The 19,116-nt window shown below is 34.0% G+C and overlaps 1 protein-coding gene and 1 pseudogene across 2 annotated transcripts in view; both read left to right on the forward strand.

The window, feature by feature from the left end:
* The window catches only part of ANGPT1 (angiopoietin 1), a 278,618-nt gene that overhangs the window by 23,276 nt on the left and 236,226 nt on the right, over nt 1-19,116 (forward strand). The gene's annotated exons all lie outside the window — the stretch shown is intronic.
* On the forward strand, nt 729-1,115 carry LOC129402074 (EF-hand calcium-binding domain-containing protein 11-like; annotated as a pseudogene).

A 19,116-nucleotide genomic window follows, 5' to 3' on the forward strand; every position in this document is an offset into this window, starting at 1 on the left:
GTACGTTGCATTAAATTCTCTTTTATATTTGGATCTCATTATGGTAATAATCATGCCTTACCTGTCATTAATACAACACTTAAAGAAATTCTGTGCTAATATTCTTGGAGTTTACACAGTAGACCTACTTGCGTAAATTTTTCATCTTATGCTTTATATAAACACTATGATATGGTTTGTAAAGTTGATTATTATGATTTTTATGATTTTTCATAGACATTCAGTATTCTAACACCAATCCCACCACCATTATCAACTTCCATCCAGCGTTGTCTTTAATTTTCTCAACCACTTCTCAAACCTGCCCCTAAAGCAGGCCCACAGTAATTTATTTTATATTGCTTGCTATCAATAAATTGCTAAAAGAATGATCAAAACATATTTTCTTAGAAGAAAATGAGTGTAAATTGTTGTATTTTACCATGGATACATTAAGTCCTTGGGTGAGAGATTACTAAGATGTTACAGTTAAGGATTCTGTTAGTGATTGGTTCCTCAAAATTGGTTGCCTTCTATGCTACATCCCATCTGATATGGTGTTCTACTACATGTTTATCAATGTCGTAGAGTTTTGTAGTTGTGCACTCCAGGATGTTCAGAATTTTTAACTGGTGGTACAGCTGAAATTAAATTTTTAACTGGGAGATGGCTTTGAGGTGTAGATGGGACTGCTGGGGTTTCTAGAAGTACAGGGAGGTGGGGCGGAGAGCTCTACTGGTTTAGGGGCGATGTTTCCCTCTGAGTCAGGGGCCTGACCATGGACCCGGGAAGCCAGCCCCACAGAACACAAGAAGGGGTTGCAAGTATTTAAAGCATGTGATGAAGATGACAAAAACTAACTAAGCACTTCCGGCATATCACTTCAGGAGTTTTTAAATACAGTAAGGAAAAAGAAGAAAGCTCAAATCTTTCAGAATGAAATCAGACACATCTTAACAGCTTTTGACAGACATTATTGTGACTATTTAACTTTGGAAGATTTCCAAAAAGTGTTTGGCCTTGTGGCTCCCACGTTACCCGAGAGGCTCGTGCTCGAGGTGTTCAGGAAAGTAGATCAGGACGCAGATGATCATATCAGCTTTAAAGACTTCGAGTATGACCTGAACTATGGATAGAATGAAGCTGAGTGACTGTGACCTACTCCAGGAGCTCCAAGGGATAGTCGGCCGGTTGCAGTGATTTGAGTGTCAAACATCAAGACTTGCCATTGTCCATCAGTTTGAATGTCAGTCATATACTTGTGATGAAACTCCTAATTTTTTTCTGATTAATACCATTTAATTAAAATACATTTACATGCAGCGATAGCACAGTGGGTAGGGCATTTGCCTTGCATGCGGCAGACCCTGGTTCGATTCCTACGCCCCTCTCGGAGAGCCTGGCAAGCTACTGAGAGTATCCTGCCCGCACGGCAGAACCTGGCAAGCTACCCATGGTATATTCGATATGCCAAAAAAAAGCAACAAGTCTTACAATGGAGACGTTAGTGGTGTCCTCTTGAGCAAATCAATGAACAATGGATGACAGTGCTACAGTGCTACAGGGAGCTGAGGAGAGATAGTCCATCCCAACTCAGTGAGAGCCTAGAGATTTTGATCACAAAGATTGTCATACTTGAGTTTTCAGCAGGTTAATTTCTGGGTGACACTAGGTCTCAGAACAGTGGAGTCTGACTGGCCAGAGACATGACAGCAATTTTGCAGTGTGGGAGCGAACAGCTGCTGGGGCTGTTTGGGTGGGTCCTGGACTGGCACGCCCCACTCTGAGTGCCCCGATCTCAGCCACTTATGGGTGTCCGAAGGAATTTTGGTGGCTAGTTGGTCTCTTAAGACTTATTTATGAGTCTTTGAAGCAAGACTAGGACATGAGTAAGGCAGTATCTTTCATAGATAAAAGTTAACATTTCATTTAAAAATTATTTTAAAATAACATTTTAGAGCTGAGTATACTATGAATGTTTTTTCCTGAGGTAATGAGTACTTTACTGTGGAAAAATTGTAGTCTGAAAATGTTTCTGTATTTGTGCCATATGGAGATATTAACTTTAGATGGTTTTAAGAGTAATCCTTGGTATTTCATAAGATTGACTTCATTCTCATATTTTTAAAGCAAGAGGTGGAAAGATTAGTGCTAAGGTGGTCCTAATTTTCTTAATTCTGATCATATTAGAACTCCCCCCACTCCGTGTTATATTCCCTTATGTAGTTTTAATTCTATAAAAACAACAACAAAAGGAAACTGCTGAATCCAACCTTGAATCTTCAACTAGGTTATTATACATTTGTAAGCATCTAAATCTTGTAGTATTACATCTGGGGTGCTTTTCAGGATTTATTTACCAGGTAGATTATTCCTTCTGATGTGTTTTATGATTTTGTACATTGCAGAGATATTTCTGGTTAGTATTAGGAATATGCAAGTTCTGGAACACAAACATGTTTCAGATGAAGTATTCAAGTTAAAAATCTGGTTCTGTAAAAACATCGAAATTCTGTTTGCTGAGCAAGAATAATGGTCTTGTAACATGGACCATGTGGCAATTTAAGCAAACACATATTTATGCCTAGAAATAAAATATGCTCATTGGGACATTCATATCCTCTTAAAAACACGCTTATTTTACATTCTCATCACTTACTGTTATGGAATTCTTATTTGCACTAATGTCCATAATATCTAGAAAATTAGACACCACAAACTAGATGAAGACCAGTACTAGGAGTGAGAAAGACCTTTATATTCTTTAAAATAGAAAATTAATAAGACCAAATTAAAATTAGAAATATCTTATTATACAGTCTAAAAATAGACATATATATATACATATATATATTGCTACATCTGACAGTACTCTGGACAACAAAATGAGGTGCAAGTGGATTGAACCCAGTTGACCACATGCAAGACAAGGCCCCTACATCTATACTATTGCTCTGGCCTCCAGACCTCAAAATCTTTGGCAAGCTTAATACATAACATTGGTCATATATGGGAAGGTGTTATTTCATAATGCATAATATATATATATGACTATGCTTTACTCCTTTGAACTTCAAATTTCTGCATCTATAGATGAGAATAATAATATCTTACTCTTAAAGTGACATATCTGACGTGACATATTCAATATGCCAGAAACAGTAACAACAATGTGCTCTTCATGTTCCTGGAGTGAGCAGATGCTATTGGGCTACACTAGCACATGATAGGGACAAATGGAGACGTTACTGGCGCCTGCTTGAGCAATAGATGAGCAACGGGATGACAGTGATACAGTGATACTCATAAAGTATCATGATTTTATGAGACAAAATTCACCAAGCCCCTAATAACAAATAGTATATGTTGAACAAATTAGTTTGAATTTTTTAATCTTTTTTCTATTTTTCCTCCTGACAGTACTAGTGTTTATTCTGATTTGACTGTAGTAGGATTTACCTGATTTATTCAGTTAATCCCCATAACAGATTTAAAAGAATGAAACTATTGTTCCTAATTCAAAGGAACAGGGTCACTGAAACTTAAAAAGAATTTCCTAAAACCACAAAGTTGCAACTGCCAGATTGTTTAATTCCAGAGCTTGGACTCATAATCATTTACACAGTATGTCTTTTATTAGTGTCTTGAAATCAGAGTAAAGCTATTTTATGTGTATTACCAACACAGTAGGGATATATATTTATATGATATATTTAATGATAAAAGATAAAAGATAAAAGATAAAAGAATAAGTATATATGTTCTGTTTAAGAATTTTAAGTGATATCTAAGTCATATTTTAAATGATCGCGAAAAATCATTGAGATTTTAGTATTGTAAAAGACTAGTAATTTATTTTATCCAGTCATTTACTCTATACATGGGTAAGGCACAATGATTATAAATATGTCACTTAAATGTAGTTAATGTTCAGTATAATGTATCAGAAAATATTTGAAAACTTTATAATTTTATTTCACCTAGTCATTAAGTGGATATTCTTATTAGAGAATTATTCTTCTTCTTATCTATTGTAGAAGTGAGGAAATTGAGGCTTAAAGAGATTAGATAAGGTCTCATAAATCGTTATGTGGTTGAAGAAGGAATAGGACCCAGGTTGACTGTGTTCATAATTCATATTTTTACCCACAACAAAATTGAGTGTTACATATATAACTGCATCCAGAGTTAGTTCCAAGTGAATGCCAACTCCCAGAGTCTTTAGATACATTGTCAATGTATTTTTAAAAATAAATTTAACTTTATCTCAATCTTTATAGTTAAAATTTTATAATGAACTCAGTATTTATTAATAATTTGCGATTTGTTGATCTTTAGATTATATTCTAAGTGTTTACAAACATTGCAAATATAACAAATGCAGCTGTAAAAGCATCCTTTTAATTTAATCCCAGAGGTTTTTTTTTTTTTTGTAAAAGATTATATTGCTTGGGAGAGACTGTACAGAGATTTAGGTACTAACCAGATTTAGCTATAAACATTACATGAAATGGACTTCGATCCTTGGAACTACATATAGTATACCCAGCACTATCAGATGTGATCCCTGATTACTAGCATGTGTGACCCCAAAACATAATCCCTCACAAAATACTAAATATTATTTACTAGTATCCTAAAAATACCAGCACTTGTTGTATATAGAGGAATTGGAATATTTCTCTCTCCTCATATAATATATATAGGTTTTTTCAAAAACTTTCATAAACTCTGAATAAGTAGGGAATTTGCTTTGTAGACATTGGTTTCTATTAAAAGTGCTAAGGAAATCAGTATGAAAGAAGAATACCTAATGAATTGAGTTATAAGTGGGATATAAGAAGCATAGCAAGTAAATAGACAAAACCAAAGAAAGGATAGACTATAGAATTGATGTTATCAGAGTTGGAGGAGATGGTAAAAGGGAAAGAAGATTTACTGGGCTGTGGTGGAAGATCATTGTACTTGAGTAGCTTGTTATGACAACATATATTTTGAAGATGTGTGAAAGTGTGCCTTTAGTACATATTCAGTCAACCTTTTTTCGGGGGGCGAAGTTTCACTCACACTCTGTGGTGCTGAGGGGACCATATGGGGTGCAGAGGATGGAGCCATGACTGTGCAAGGCAAACTTACCCTACCTGCTTTACGGTCACTCCAGCCCTAGTTTTCACCTTTTATTAGAATTTAATTTCATGTATGGTTGAACAGTAGCAAGAAAGTTTTTGTGTGTAATGTTGTTTCTAATATATAAACCCATTACTACTGAATGAGCCTCCAAACACATTGTATTCCTTTATCTGGAGGCCCTCCTTGTGATCTTTTATAAAGTAGGGCATATATACCAGTACTCAAATGTAAATATCTCCCATATTCAGTCCCTCAGTTAGTAAAGTCCCTCTGCTGTCTCCTAGCATGTGTGTATGGATGATTTCATCCTAACACTATGACCCAACTTTTGAGTGTGTGATTTAGGAACAAGCGAGAAATAGGCAGGGTGAGATTAGATGGAAGGGAATGGCCCCAGAGAAAAATTCCTGAGAATTAGCCCAGGATATAGAGCCAAGAGATACAGAAGAAAATCTTCTCAAACATCCTGCTCTTCCTCAGCCCCTGATTGTCCCTTCTGGCATGTAAACTCAGTGCATAGTAATCACCCATCCCCCCAAAAGAGATTTTCCACCATTCCCTGACGTACTTTAGGCTACTATATTTTCCCACTTCTTACCCTTTCCTTCTCTTTCTCAAATCATTTTTATGGAATCCATGAAATCTCTGCTTTCACTCTTGACTGCCTGAGGGCAATGATCTGAGTCAACTATGACAAAATGAACATAACCATGGTGACTCTTTCTAGGAGGTTTGAGTCCCACTGATGTTCCTTAGAGCCTATCTGGTTTTGAAATAGTGAGAAGTCCTAATAGAACCAGCTTTGACCTCTGCTTTAAAAAAAAAAAATCTCTCTTTCTGTACTGACATTGCTATTGTCATTGTATTTAAATATATATATATAATATGTATATATAGAATTGTATATTATTTTCAATTAAGCAGTTAAGTGCTGGTTGTTTTCTTAACCCTCAAGAAAATGCAACTGGATTCAGCTTGAACCACCTGTTTTTCTGAAGATTTACAGTTCAAGGCAAATCGCTCATATAGTCATTGTATAGTTAATGAATAAAATTTAGACCACACAAGTATTCTTATAGTAGTTTACTTGTTAAATTGGAACTTCCTTCACTTGTTGACTGTTATTCAATATATATTTTCTAAAATTTATACGGGATCAGGGAGATAGTATTGGGTTAAATTGCACATATTAGTTCTCGGTTTGATCCCTGGCACCACATGACCCCTGGAGCATCATCAGGTATAGCCTAGCACTGAGAAAGAGATCCTGGGAGCCTCCAGCACTTCCAGGGACCTGGCACTGCCATCCTGGAGCAGGACACTAGCATTCAACTATCCATCGAGGCAGGGTATCCCCAGGATTATCCCTCCAACACCAGGAATATGCCCTCCCATATTGCTTAGGAGAATTCTGAAATAAGTAAGTGAATGTAAATATTATATCAATTGGCATGTTTCAGAAATAGAACATTCAATACAACTTGTATGTTGCAGTGTATAGAGCCCCATATACCACCAATATATATTTAATTATGTGTTTGTTCATTAATGTATTTTTGAAACTAAAACCAACAGTAATCAATGTGATTGGCATTAAGAATTTATCAACTATTTATTGTATAACTGGATTAAAACTTAAATTCCATTTGAATACACCTTAAAAATGACTGGATTTTGAAAGATAGGTTTGGTACCATTGAGTTCATGAAAACGTTCGATATTTCTTTTTCTCTTTTAATGTGTTGAATTAACTCTGAGATGGATTCATTGGTTTCTGAATTGTGATTTGATTAAAAAAATTAAAATGCTGCCAATTAATCTATGGCTCTATGATTTACTTAGACTTTGTAAGATGTATCCTGATTTGGAAAAGTCAAAATATGATAAGATTGAATTTTAGGCTGATTCATAGAAAGAATTCAAAAAGGAAGAGACACTCCATCAAACAGATGAAACAGATGATGTCTGATGCAGTATCTAATAATAGGAGTACTTTCACTAAAATATAATTTAGATGGTCCTGGTACAAATAGTCAGCATTTCTTAAATTATTTTTCCCAATGAAATGTTCCTATTTAGAAGGAAAGATAAAACTCTAAGGTATCTAGGTACAGCCTGAAAGTGTTTGCCAAAGTGGGCAGTATTCCCCTCACCTCAGCCCACCAACCCTTGGAGTGTTGGGGTGATCCAGCAGGGAGTAGTAGCCTCATGTGCAATTGGGGCACTGAGTGATTTTTTTCTCTGAAAATGGGGTGTAGGCCAATAAGTTTGGGAACCTCTTGTTCTGAAATATTTCCCAACACAACATATATAAATTAATATTGAGAAATGTGGTAACTGTCTATTTTTTTCATATAAAACAGTAATTAAAAAAACACATTTAATGGTGGAGGCGTATGGGCCATACCCATATCTCAGAGCTTACTAGTAGCTCTGTGCTTAGGAATCACTCACTATTGGTGGTATTTCAGAACCATGTGTGGTTCCTGGATTCAACTTTACCCATGTATTCATTCTTTTCCCCCCCAGTTTTATAAAACTCAATTAATATCTTTTCAAATTAATTCAGCTTTCCAAAGTATGTTCTATAGTTTCCTGTGGGTTTATGAATTCTAGACATAAGGCACATGATTCAAATGTCTTTTCAGATTCGGGCAGTATATAGACTTATTCCAAATCTTCATAATTTTTGATTTCCAAAAAAGTTTTGACCAAAAAATTGCTTAGATTCATGAAAGATTTTTTAACACAAAGTTTACATTGAGCTTTATCTACACAGTAGCTTCTTATTGGGGAGTTATACTTAGTAGGAATTAAATGGAACTTATATCTAAATGAGAGAAAACTGAAATTGGTGTGCATGACGACAAGAATCTTCTATAATTTATTTGAATGTTTTTCTTTCTACCACAATATTTGTCAATCAGACAGAAAGTTGACAAGCACATACTGTTCTCTGCATATTTTGTGCGTGCATGTTACAGAAATATTTTTTTAGAATGCCTTTATCTTTCTAGTAAGAACTTAAATTGCTACTAGGTAAACACTGTTAACAGAATTACAATAAGATTTGGAATGGTGCATTTGTCCAGTAGCATGCTTACTTACACATATACAGGTTTTTGAATTATAATTCACTGGTTCAAGTTAGTTAGTTCATGAAATATTAATATTTTTTAGTTTTATTGAAAGTCCCCAAGAGAGAGAGTACCCTTTTAAAAAATTCTCTAAAAGTACTATCAGTACATAAAGCTCTTGTCTAAACTTCTAACCCCTAAGCCCATCTTACACTTAAGCCTTCTTCTCCATCTTCTCTTCCACTAATCAGAAGGTTCAGGGATTTCCTAATGTTCCAGAGAATATTTTGTATATAAGAAAGAAAAATAAGCAGTTTTTAATCCATCACATTTAAAAACTGTTAACCAATTCTATTGTAGAACCCCCAGAGTGTTTTATCAGATTTATTGTGTGAAAGACGCAGATGTGTCTTTGTTCATTGAATGGAGGCATAACATGGAGACATGAATGTCCAAGACAAAGAAGTGAACTTATGGTGATGTTTTCATAGTGCAGGTCAAGTCTACTGAAAAATCACTCAGGGTGCATGAAATTTATGACAGAACTGTTTAGCATGCAGGCACTGAACAGTCCTTTGTACTCATTTCATTTACTTCTAAAGCAAAGAGCAGAAAATTGGAAGTGAATTTAGAATAAATATATATTTTCATTCATTTGCCTTGGTGTTCATGTGCTGTGTGTTTTGGAGCCTGCTCTCCCCTCCCCCAGCTACAATGATATTCTAAAAAGGTAATCAAGCATGTTTTGAAAGGTTTAAGATATTGTACAAGAAATAACATTTCATGCAAGCTAGTTTGATAACCTAAAATTTGTATTAACTTAAAGTGAAAGTGATTATCTTTGAATTATGACGACTGAACCTGTTGTATGCATTCATAGGAGGGCACAATAGGTTTTATTTCATCCAGACCTGTTCCCACAGCTGCTGAAGTAAGCATTCATGGAAAGGTTTTGCTAGTTTCCATCTAACATACTGTAGTCACTGGGCACTTGGAAAAATTTGCTCCTTGAATATAAGATGAAACAAAATTTCTCTAAAGCAGATTTTTGTAAAAAGAGTTGAGTGAAGTCAAGATTCTTATGTGCATATATATAGAGCTCTAAGAATAAATTGATCATTCAACACGGTCTTTTAAAACATCAGATTGTGGTAGCTGGAGTTATAAGCCTTTTTTAAGTTTGAGGACGCCTTGCTAACCTTGATTTTCTACTAATTATTTATGTCATTCTGCTAATTATTCTATGTCATGTGTAAAGTGATGAAAGAAGAATTTGTATGACACATTATTTGGGATATCAAATGAGGTAATATATTCAAGACAAAAGGTATGAAACAGTATATGGAATCAGATCAATTTTCATTATATTCTTGGATCTATGTTCAATCTGTTCAATTTTTATATAGTATGAAAACAAAAGAATTTCTATTTAATAAGAAAAAATTACCTTCTTTCAATTTGGTAGGGAGGAAGACTCCCGTGTGGTACTCATGATGCCTTGGACCTAACCAAGATTCTTGGCTAGCTGCACAGTTTGTTCGGGGCAAAGTCGCAAGGATGAAATATTGCTTTGACCCTGCAATGCCTGGGTACCCAGGTCACCCTAGTGGAGGTGCTGGGGGCCTCTGAGTGTCACACTGTGTAGTATTCAGGGTCTCTCAGGGCTTAGTCTAGCGATGCTCAAAGAACCATGGTGTGCTTAGTATATATCCTGGTTTGGGAACATTCTAGATATATGCCCTAATCATTATTCTGTCTATTGGGAGATAATCTTTTCTTGTAATTTTACAGGACTGTATTTCTGCACCAAACATAATTTTAATGCATTGGATTTTACTTTATATCTTTTCCTTCTTAGATAAAGTTAGTCATCTACACTGAATAAATAGAGATTATTTTCTAGATATAGTTGCAAAGTCTTAATTAAAAATGTTTCAGACTATTTTTATGGTTATGTCAGGTCAGAAACTTGTATACTTTATGATGCTTCTATCTTTTTAAACCTGGAGATGTTCAGGGGTTGCTCTGGGTCTGCACTCAGGAATAACTCGTGGTGGTGTTTGAAGGACCATATGGATGCTGGGGATCAAACCTGGGCTGGGCATGTGCAAGGCAGATGCCTTACCTGTAGCATTATCTCTCCAACCCCCGGTTCTGTCTTGCTAATTATAAGTATCTACAATCTATAATTAAATCAAAGAACTCACACGTTTTCATTTTCTGAAATAGACAATTCTAAGAATATCTGATGTTTTAACCCTAATTCAAGGGTTAGACTTTCTGTTAAGAGTTTTTTTCTAATAATAAATATATTTCTAAATAGAAAAACAGCAGTTATTGACAAATCAGATATAAACTTATTATTTATTTTTGTATTATTCTGTATGTTAACACTATATGATCATATACTCAGTTGTGTCCACAGTCATATTTTCTCAATGTAAATGTCAGCAATCTTCATCAAATTTTATTGATCCAGCTACACAGGAACAGGAGTAACCTAATTCCGACTTAGCCAATAGTTATAGAAACTTAAAAAGTCATTATTGGGCAAAACAGAAATCAGATGCTCTTTCATTTTATTAGATTTTTATTTGCATTTAATTATTTATTCAATAGGCTGGAGCTATAGCACAGCAGGTAGGGCATTTGCCTTGTACGAAGCCAACCTGGGTTCGATTCCTCCACCCCTCTCGGAGAACCCAGCATGCTACTGATAGTATCTCACCCGAACAGCGAAGCCTGGCAAGCTCCCTGTGGCATATTCAATATGCCAAAATCAGTAATAAGAAGTCTCATAATGGAGACGTTGCTGGTGCCAGCTTGAGCAAGTCGATGAGCAATGGGATGACAGTGATACAGTGATTTATTCGATATGAATAAGGTATCTGTATGTGTGTCCTCCTGTGTGTTTATAATGTAGTGTAGTTTCAGTATAATTATCTAGATCATAACTTACTGATGTAACATTGTGGGTGGTTTTACCAATCCATTTACCGATCTGTTTCTTCAGGTGAAATGGATTCTTTCTATCAAATACCCTTATCTACATATTAATTATTTCATTTGACTAAGCCTTTGATGTAGAAATAACTCAGCTTATTGGTTTCGGGGTTAGTGGCAATACAGTCAGTGGTGTTCTGTAACTTCTCAGAGAAGCCAAGTTAGAATCAGCAAAGATTTAATATTTTAAATTCTGTGTTGTAACATTAATTTGGATTGTTACATGAGTGACTAGGATTAAATTTTGCCCAGTCAATTAGGAAGAAGAAGGCTTGTATAAATCTGAATTAACTATTAATCATAGTTCAGTTTATTCAGTGACATTTAATTCTTTTAAAAAATGGAATTTTGATTAACCAGTTGACTATACTTAGTATAACTGATTGCCATTGTTTTCAAATAAGTGTAATGAAGATAAGCATGTAGCAATTGGTTAATATTATATCTATAGTCCACTATTGTATCTTTATCTGTGGTTGCAGTTATGTGAATGTATAAGTGTATACTAATTGAATGAGCTTATGATATTCATTATGTGCAATTACTATACAGATGAATATATTGAAGATTATGTGATCAGTTTTGTGTGATTTTTTAATTATTTATACCACTATAAATGCTAACCACAGCATCATAAAAGTTAGATAGTATGACAAAATTTTAGAAGAAAAATTGGATGTCAGATACATATTCCATTGCTTGATAGTAGAGAGTACCAGAGGTAGTACAGTGGGTAATATAGTGGGTATGCTGTTCTCCTTGCATGTGGCTGACCTGAGTTTGATATCTTATAACCAATATGGTCTTCCAAGCCTGCCAGGAATGATCCCTGAGCATACAGTCAGGAGTAATCCCTGAGCACTTCTGAGTTTGGCCTAATCTCTGCTATTAACCAGCCACTCCCTAAAAACAATTAAAAAAAAAAGGTAGAATGGAAAGGAATTTTTGTCAAGAGAATATTGCTTTAGGGGTCAAAAAGTACAGTAGGTAAAGTGATAGGTTTACACATATTCAACTGGGGTTCGATACCCAGCATCTCATTTGATTACCCAGGCCCCCACCAGGAATTATCCCTGAGCTCAGAATCAGAAATAAGCCCTCGACACAGCCAGGTGTGACTAAAAAAAAAATCATCCAAAATAAAAATTAAAAAGTCTGTTGTTTTATTAGGTATGGTCTTCATTAAACTCCTGGGAAAGTAAGATACTCAGAATTAGTATAATTTAGGAATTTATTGATTTATGTTTGGATTTCTAATTTTTGTCCTTCCATTAAAAAATGTTATATACATTTTGAGAATTATATTTTGACAAAAATGCCACAAATATAGTAGGTCACATTTAACATTTTTATTCCCAGGCCTTGAGTGAAATTATGCAAGCTAGTTTATTGTGCATTTAACCTTCTCTCTACTAGTCATTTATCTTTTTTATAGAAACCTCAAATATTTAGGAAGGTTTCAGGGAAGAAATTGGGCTAGATAGCTTTAAGTTCAAGTTCATGATTTAAGTATATTTGTAATTTGTTTCATTGTAGCTTTTGATCATAAATGATTTAAAAGAGAAGTAAAAAACTTACGACCTTTTCTACATCTCAGTTTTTTAGAATAGGGCTTTTGACTTAAGATTCAGACCTTGAACCCAGAATACCACTGAGCATGGAGTTTCTTTTCAAAGAGAAATATGCCTGTGGAATGTTGTTGCTACAAAAAGATTATGCAAACATCTCAGCTTTGCTTGTGACATCCAAGTTCACAGAAAACTATTTGTGACTTCAACTGCTACCCAGCTTTCTGTTTTAATGTTGACCAAATGATACTTGGTTGACCTAATTATAGTAGCAGGAAGAAGAGTTTTAACCTGCAATAAAACTTTTTTATTTTATACATCTGAATTGTACAACAAACTCAGTTTTTAGTACAAGGATGCTGTTTTTGTACTATCTGATGCACTGTTGCACACAGTAGGTCTCAGGAGTAAATTCTGCTTGGTAGGCAGAGAACCGATAACTATAGCTTGCAGGCTTCTTACCCTCATAAGATCATGAGTTTCACATCTTCATTCCAATCCCAAAGTCATGTTCTTAAAGGCTGTTGTCATGCTTGAAAATGTTGACAAAAGAGACTAATTAGGAGGGAGGTTCTCCAGCTCAATTCTTTCTTAAAGAGGAAAGTCCACTTTGTGAGTTGAGTCAGGCCAATTGCTTCTGTTACTGGAGATACTTTATTGCATATTCAGCCACAGGTAAGAGATATTTAATGAATACAGTAACATTGCAATCTTGATCAACTCTGGCTCTTGAGAAAAGACAAGGGTTGCCATAAATATATATTTTATTAACAAGATCTCTTTTTGAAACTTTGGTTTCCAAGGTACAGTGTGTCAAAAGCTCTTGTGTTTTTTTGACAAATCCATAGAATGGAAGGCCAGGGTTAAGCCATATACCCACCACATTGCCAGAAAACTCAGTCATAGTTATTAATCATTGGATGTGGGAAAACGGTAGATACTTATTGCAAATGTACAAGGAGAAATTAGCAAGTGACTTGATACGTATAGTTTGTCACTTATTTAATATGTTGATGTATGTTCCTAAAAAATTAGGTAAATACTACACATAGTTCAAAACTTCTTTGAAGCAAATTTGTTTGACTTTCAAAGATTTACAAGAAAATTTACAGAAAATAGTTCTATATTTTTAACTATTCAAATGTAAGCAAAGGAAGTACCTGCTATGCTATGAACTTATTTTGAACCAAAAAGGTCTTGTTGCTAAATCTTTCCTGCTATCTTTGCTAATCATACAATCTCTGTAAAAGGGGGAGAGAGACTACATAGCAAGGGAGCAAGACATCTGGGAGCTATTTTTAGGTTGAGTAAAAGGCTTCTGAGGGAGTATTTTGAGAAGGTAGGCAGAGTGGAAGACATATGGGAGCCAAAGGTCAGTGTAAGAAAGTGGAACCTATTTCCAAGCTAATTCATTTTACAAGTACAGGCAACGTATTCCTTCTTTCTCTCTCTTTTTCTCTCTTTCGCTTTCTCTTTCTCTTTCTTTCTTTCTCTCTTTCTTTTTCTCTTTCTTTCTCCCTTTCTTTCTTTCTTTCCTTTCTTTCTTTCTTTCTTTCTTTCTTTCTTTCTTTCTTTCTTTCTTTCTTTCTTTCTTTCTTTCTTTCTTTCTTTCTTTCTTTTTCTTTCTTTCTCTCTCTTTCTTTCCCTTCTTTCTTTCTTTCTTTCTTTCTTTCTTTCTTTCTTTCTTTCTTTCTTTCTTTCTTTCTTTCTTTCTTTCTTTCTTTTCTTTTCTTTCTCTTCTGTTGACATCTTCACCTCTTGGATGATCTTTCACTTGCATATTCTTTGCCTTCTCAGTAAGAGCACACAAAGGTATTTTACAAAACTACTTTAACCCTGAAGTAGCATTCACAGCAGAAACTGTTGGACAATTTAGATTTGTCAGGGAACCCAAATGTTCCATCCTGATTTCAATTCCTTCATATTATCTTATTCAGGGTTATATATTTTAGTTTATTAGCATTGTATGTGGATTAACAAAATATCTGCTATTTCTTTAGAGTGGAAAACATACTTCTATTTACAGTGCATTCTATGGTGTATCTTTATATGCATGTATATCTACATTTATATGTATGGTGTATCTACATATAGTAAGGTATGTACAGGCATCAGTTGCTATAAAAATTCAGAGTAATTGAAAACTTATATTAAGGTGTTATATCAATACCAGATACTCATCAACTAAAGGGAAAAATTTGTTTTAAATGACCTGTGTGAGAACTGTTTTCTCTTGTAACAAGTAAATGCAATAATTTTGTCCAATAGCCGCATATCTTGTGCAATAAGAAAGTGATAGAATCTTAAAGTTGCTGATAACATCTCACAGACCGCCTCACAAAATGCCTTAACTCTTGCATACTTAGTCTGTTTAAAGTCACTCAACTATATTTATAAAACAAATAAAGATGGGTTTGCGGACGTCACCCTATAAGTAACATGTTATTCTAAGTTTTTGTCTGAAACCATTACTCTGAAATATATTACCAGTGATGTAAAAAGCAGGTGGGACATAAAAATCATTGGAATTAAGGCAGTTGTTCTTTGGTTTTAATTAATGACTCAGCATATAAGTAACATGTTAATCATTAAAACCCTTAGAGAATATGGACAGCTTAAAATACTTAAAGTCAATTGTCACCTTATGGTGACAACTATAGTCTCTCTTCATATCTTCTTTTATAAACTGTTCCCACACTCTTTTTTTTACAGAAGTATGACTGTTAAAAATAGTTATTTTATTTTTACATATAGTATTTTAAGATCTGCCTTTATCAAGTACATTCTGTATGCATATTTCCATATCAAGAAATATACTGTGATATCTCATTATAACAGCAAGTTAGAATGCAATGGTTTATAAATGCTCCATTTATCCAGCATCTATTATTGAATATCTAAATATTCTTTCTTCCTTTTTTGCACAGTACTACTCAGGGTTTTCTCCTGGCTCTGTGCCCAAGGATTATTTCCAAGACCTGGGAATAATCCCAAGTCTACCATCATGTAAGGCAAACATCCTTCCCACTCTACTATGGCTCCATCCCCTTGAACATCTACATGTCTTATGAAATTTCACATAGTATTGCAATAAGCATCTTTGTAAAATATTTCTGTGTCTTGGGCTGGAGAGAGAGTGTACAGCAAGTAGGGATCTTGCCTTGTGTGCTACCAACATAGGTTCTATGCTTGGCACCTGGATAGCCCCTCAAGCAGGACCAGCTGTGATTCCAGAGCACAGAGCCAGCAGTAAGTCCTGAGCATGGCTGATATGGCCCGAAAACCCCCTACCTCTGCACCAAAAAGACATTTCTTTAATTATTATTAGCCAGAATCCTTAGAAATGAAATTTCTGGATCAAAATTCAGACTTTATATTAAGATCCAAAAGCTTCATACAATTTGTGGAAAATTAGTATATTCACATCACTATGGGAGAGTGACTTTATACAGAAACATACATGTGTACATATTTGCAAATGTTCGGCACTACTATTTAAAATTGTTAAGTGCTTATCATTTTGGAGATAAGTTATGGACAATTTACTTCTGTACATCCTATTTCAATAGGAAAAGTCGGCCTCAATGAATTCTTTGTAATTTATTTATTAAACCTTTTCAGAATGTCTAATATCTAATATGTGAATAAATATTTCCATAGGGAAGATAAAGAACATAGAGACTTGTTTTTATTACTTTCATTGTCATGGTCTTTATGTTAATTTTTCCTTAGGCAGAAAAATATTTGCTACCTTCTATATCAATGAAAACTAGTAAAATGAATATTGTATAAAATATGATAGGTGTTATATGCAATTAATGTACATAATTGCATTGCGTGCAATTATTGTTCAATTATTGCCCTATATTATTCCATTCATTCTACAAATATGTTGATGTTACAAGATATACACACATACAAATACCCTTACATACATATGCATATGTAAACATACACATCTATGCACATATAAAGTAAGTGGCATTAGATAAGTAGCAAATATAGGTAGGAAAATATTATCAGCAAGGCGAAATATATCCTATATGGTTCTTTACTTTAAATTGCTAGTAGTGAATAAAATATTAGACTTAAGTATACTGGCAGTCAAAGAAAAAATTTAATTGCCAGTAGTGAATAAAATATTGGACAAAGTATATTGGCAGTAAAAGGAAAAATTTAAACACACTGGTTTTGGAATTTAGGGGTTTAGAAGAATAAGCTTTTAAGATTTTCATGTTAATGATCTAGAAGATAGATCTTTTGTTGTTTAACAGAGGTTCCTTGTAGGTGTAGGACAACTTCCTCTATAGAATTAAAGTGACAAGATTTTCATGACTTTTTCCCCATTAAAGCTTTCAATTAGTATCTCTTGAAAATCATTGTTCAGCTCATTTATAAAAGGTCCCATGTCAGTCAGTTTCAGAAAATTTGATAGAAATAAATACCATGTAGAAATAGATCCATTTCTATAATACTATGATATTTAACCATTGTTAATAGGAGCCATAATCTTACATTAATAAAAGCTTCCTTATAAATAAACTCATTATTTGTTAAAACAAACCTTTTTAGGAAGGAGAATATTCTTTGGAAAATATACTTTATTTCAGAAGACTTAAAAATATGTCAGTTTGTGTGCTTGTAAATAGAGTCTTGGGAGGGCAGTTTCTCACTTTTTCTAAATATCTTTGCTATACCTGTACTTCATATACTGTACTTATTTAATGTCTACTTAGTGTTATTTGGAAAAAAGATAGGAAGAGGTAATGTGAATCCTAGAACTGTATGACAGTTTTGTTTCTTTTCCGGCCATACCCATCACTGCTCAAGGCTGCTTTTGGCTCTGAGCTCACAAATCACTCCTGGCAGTCTTGGGTGACCATATGGGGTGCTGGGGATTGAACCTGGGTCAGCTGCATGCAAGACTAGCCCCTCCCCACGGTAGTATCAGTCCAGCCCTCCCCTTAAATTTTCTTTAAATAACTTAAGAAACACACATGCAAATATACTTTTCAGGATCCAGTTAGACATACTGCCATTTAAATTGAAAATCTTGTCAAATAGTTTTACTTAAATAAGAAGTGACTTGAAATAGTAATATCATTATTTGTTTAGAGAATAGTGTCATAAATAAGTATAAGCCATCATCTGCAGTATGATATTTTATGGTGTGAATATGGGAATTAAACAGTAAATCAAGGGAAAACAATTAGCGAAATGTCAAGCAGAGTTAATACTCAATAAATGTGATTGATATGATGTTAGTAGCATTATTGTAACTAATATATATATATATTTACATATTATGATTTTCAATATTTATATACATTCATATTCTCATTTTCATATTCTTGGCAACGTCCTTTAAAATACTTCATATATGTCAAACAATTTTTTAGGAATTTTTTCTTAAAATAATATTAGACTTTGTTTTGTTTGTTTTGGGTAGATCTGCTTTCTTTTTTGATGCTCTTGGCAACTTCTCTTGTGCTTCTTACTCTGATCCAAACCTGTGAGGAAAATATGCCACAACATTGTATGATTTATAAGACCACACAGTGCTTTTTAAGGGTTCCCTCCCCCACTTCTATGGAACTTTTAATGGGGTAAACCCATCTATATTGCTGTGTCAAGAAATCACCACCTTTATCACATACCACAGACATAAATGAACCATATAAAAGTAAATAATCCTTAACTCCTCTACAGGAAGCTGGAGCAGAATTTGAGCTTTAGCAGATGCTTAAAATGTGTAACTAGCTATAGAAACCATGAAATGTAGGTATTAACATGAAACAATACAGATAGCTAATCTTGTGCAGTGACTTTAAAATCACTTAAAAATAACAGTATCTAATATTCTGTATGGTTCACTTCTGTATCAGCTTTACTTGGATTCAGATAGGACAGTTTTGCCTTATTGTGTTTAATTTTTGTGCATTTAATCAAACAGCTACTGGACATTACTTTTTTCCCCAAGTATTCTAACAGTTATTGATTGTTGTACATACTCTTTAAAATTTGATATTTAGCTACTTGTTAATTTTGTATGTGCATATTATCATAAATACAAGGCAAGCCAAATCAAAAGAAAATGATTTTATAAGCAAGTTTTATGTAAGTCTGTTCATCATCCAGGGTAAGTGTAAAGAATTACAGCTAACGTCATTAGACTTAAGTTGATAAATAGAAAATTTAAGAAAACATTTTTAAAAACTCAGAAATCACTATTTCACCATGGTCTAAATTTAAAATGCTTTTTACTTAAGGCAAGAAGTCATACAGAAGGTGAAAACATTGATTCTAAGTAAAAATTACATCTGGATACATAATATAATAAGATATAGGACTTATTTATA

Source organism: Sorex araneus, chromosome 2 (genome assembly GCF_027595985.1).
Source record: "Sorex araneus isolate mSorAra2 chromosome 2, mSorAra2.pri, whole genome shotgun sequence".
In the NCBI taxonomy this organism is placed as follows: domain Eukaryota; kingdom Metazoa; phylum Chordata; class Mammalia; order Eulipotyphla; family Soricidae; genus Sorex; species Sorex araneus.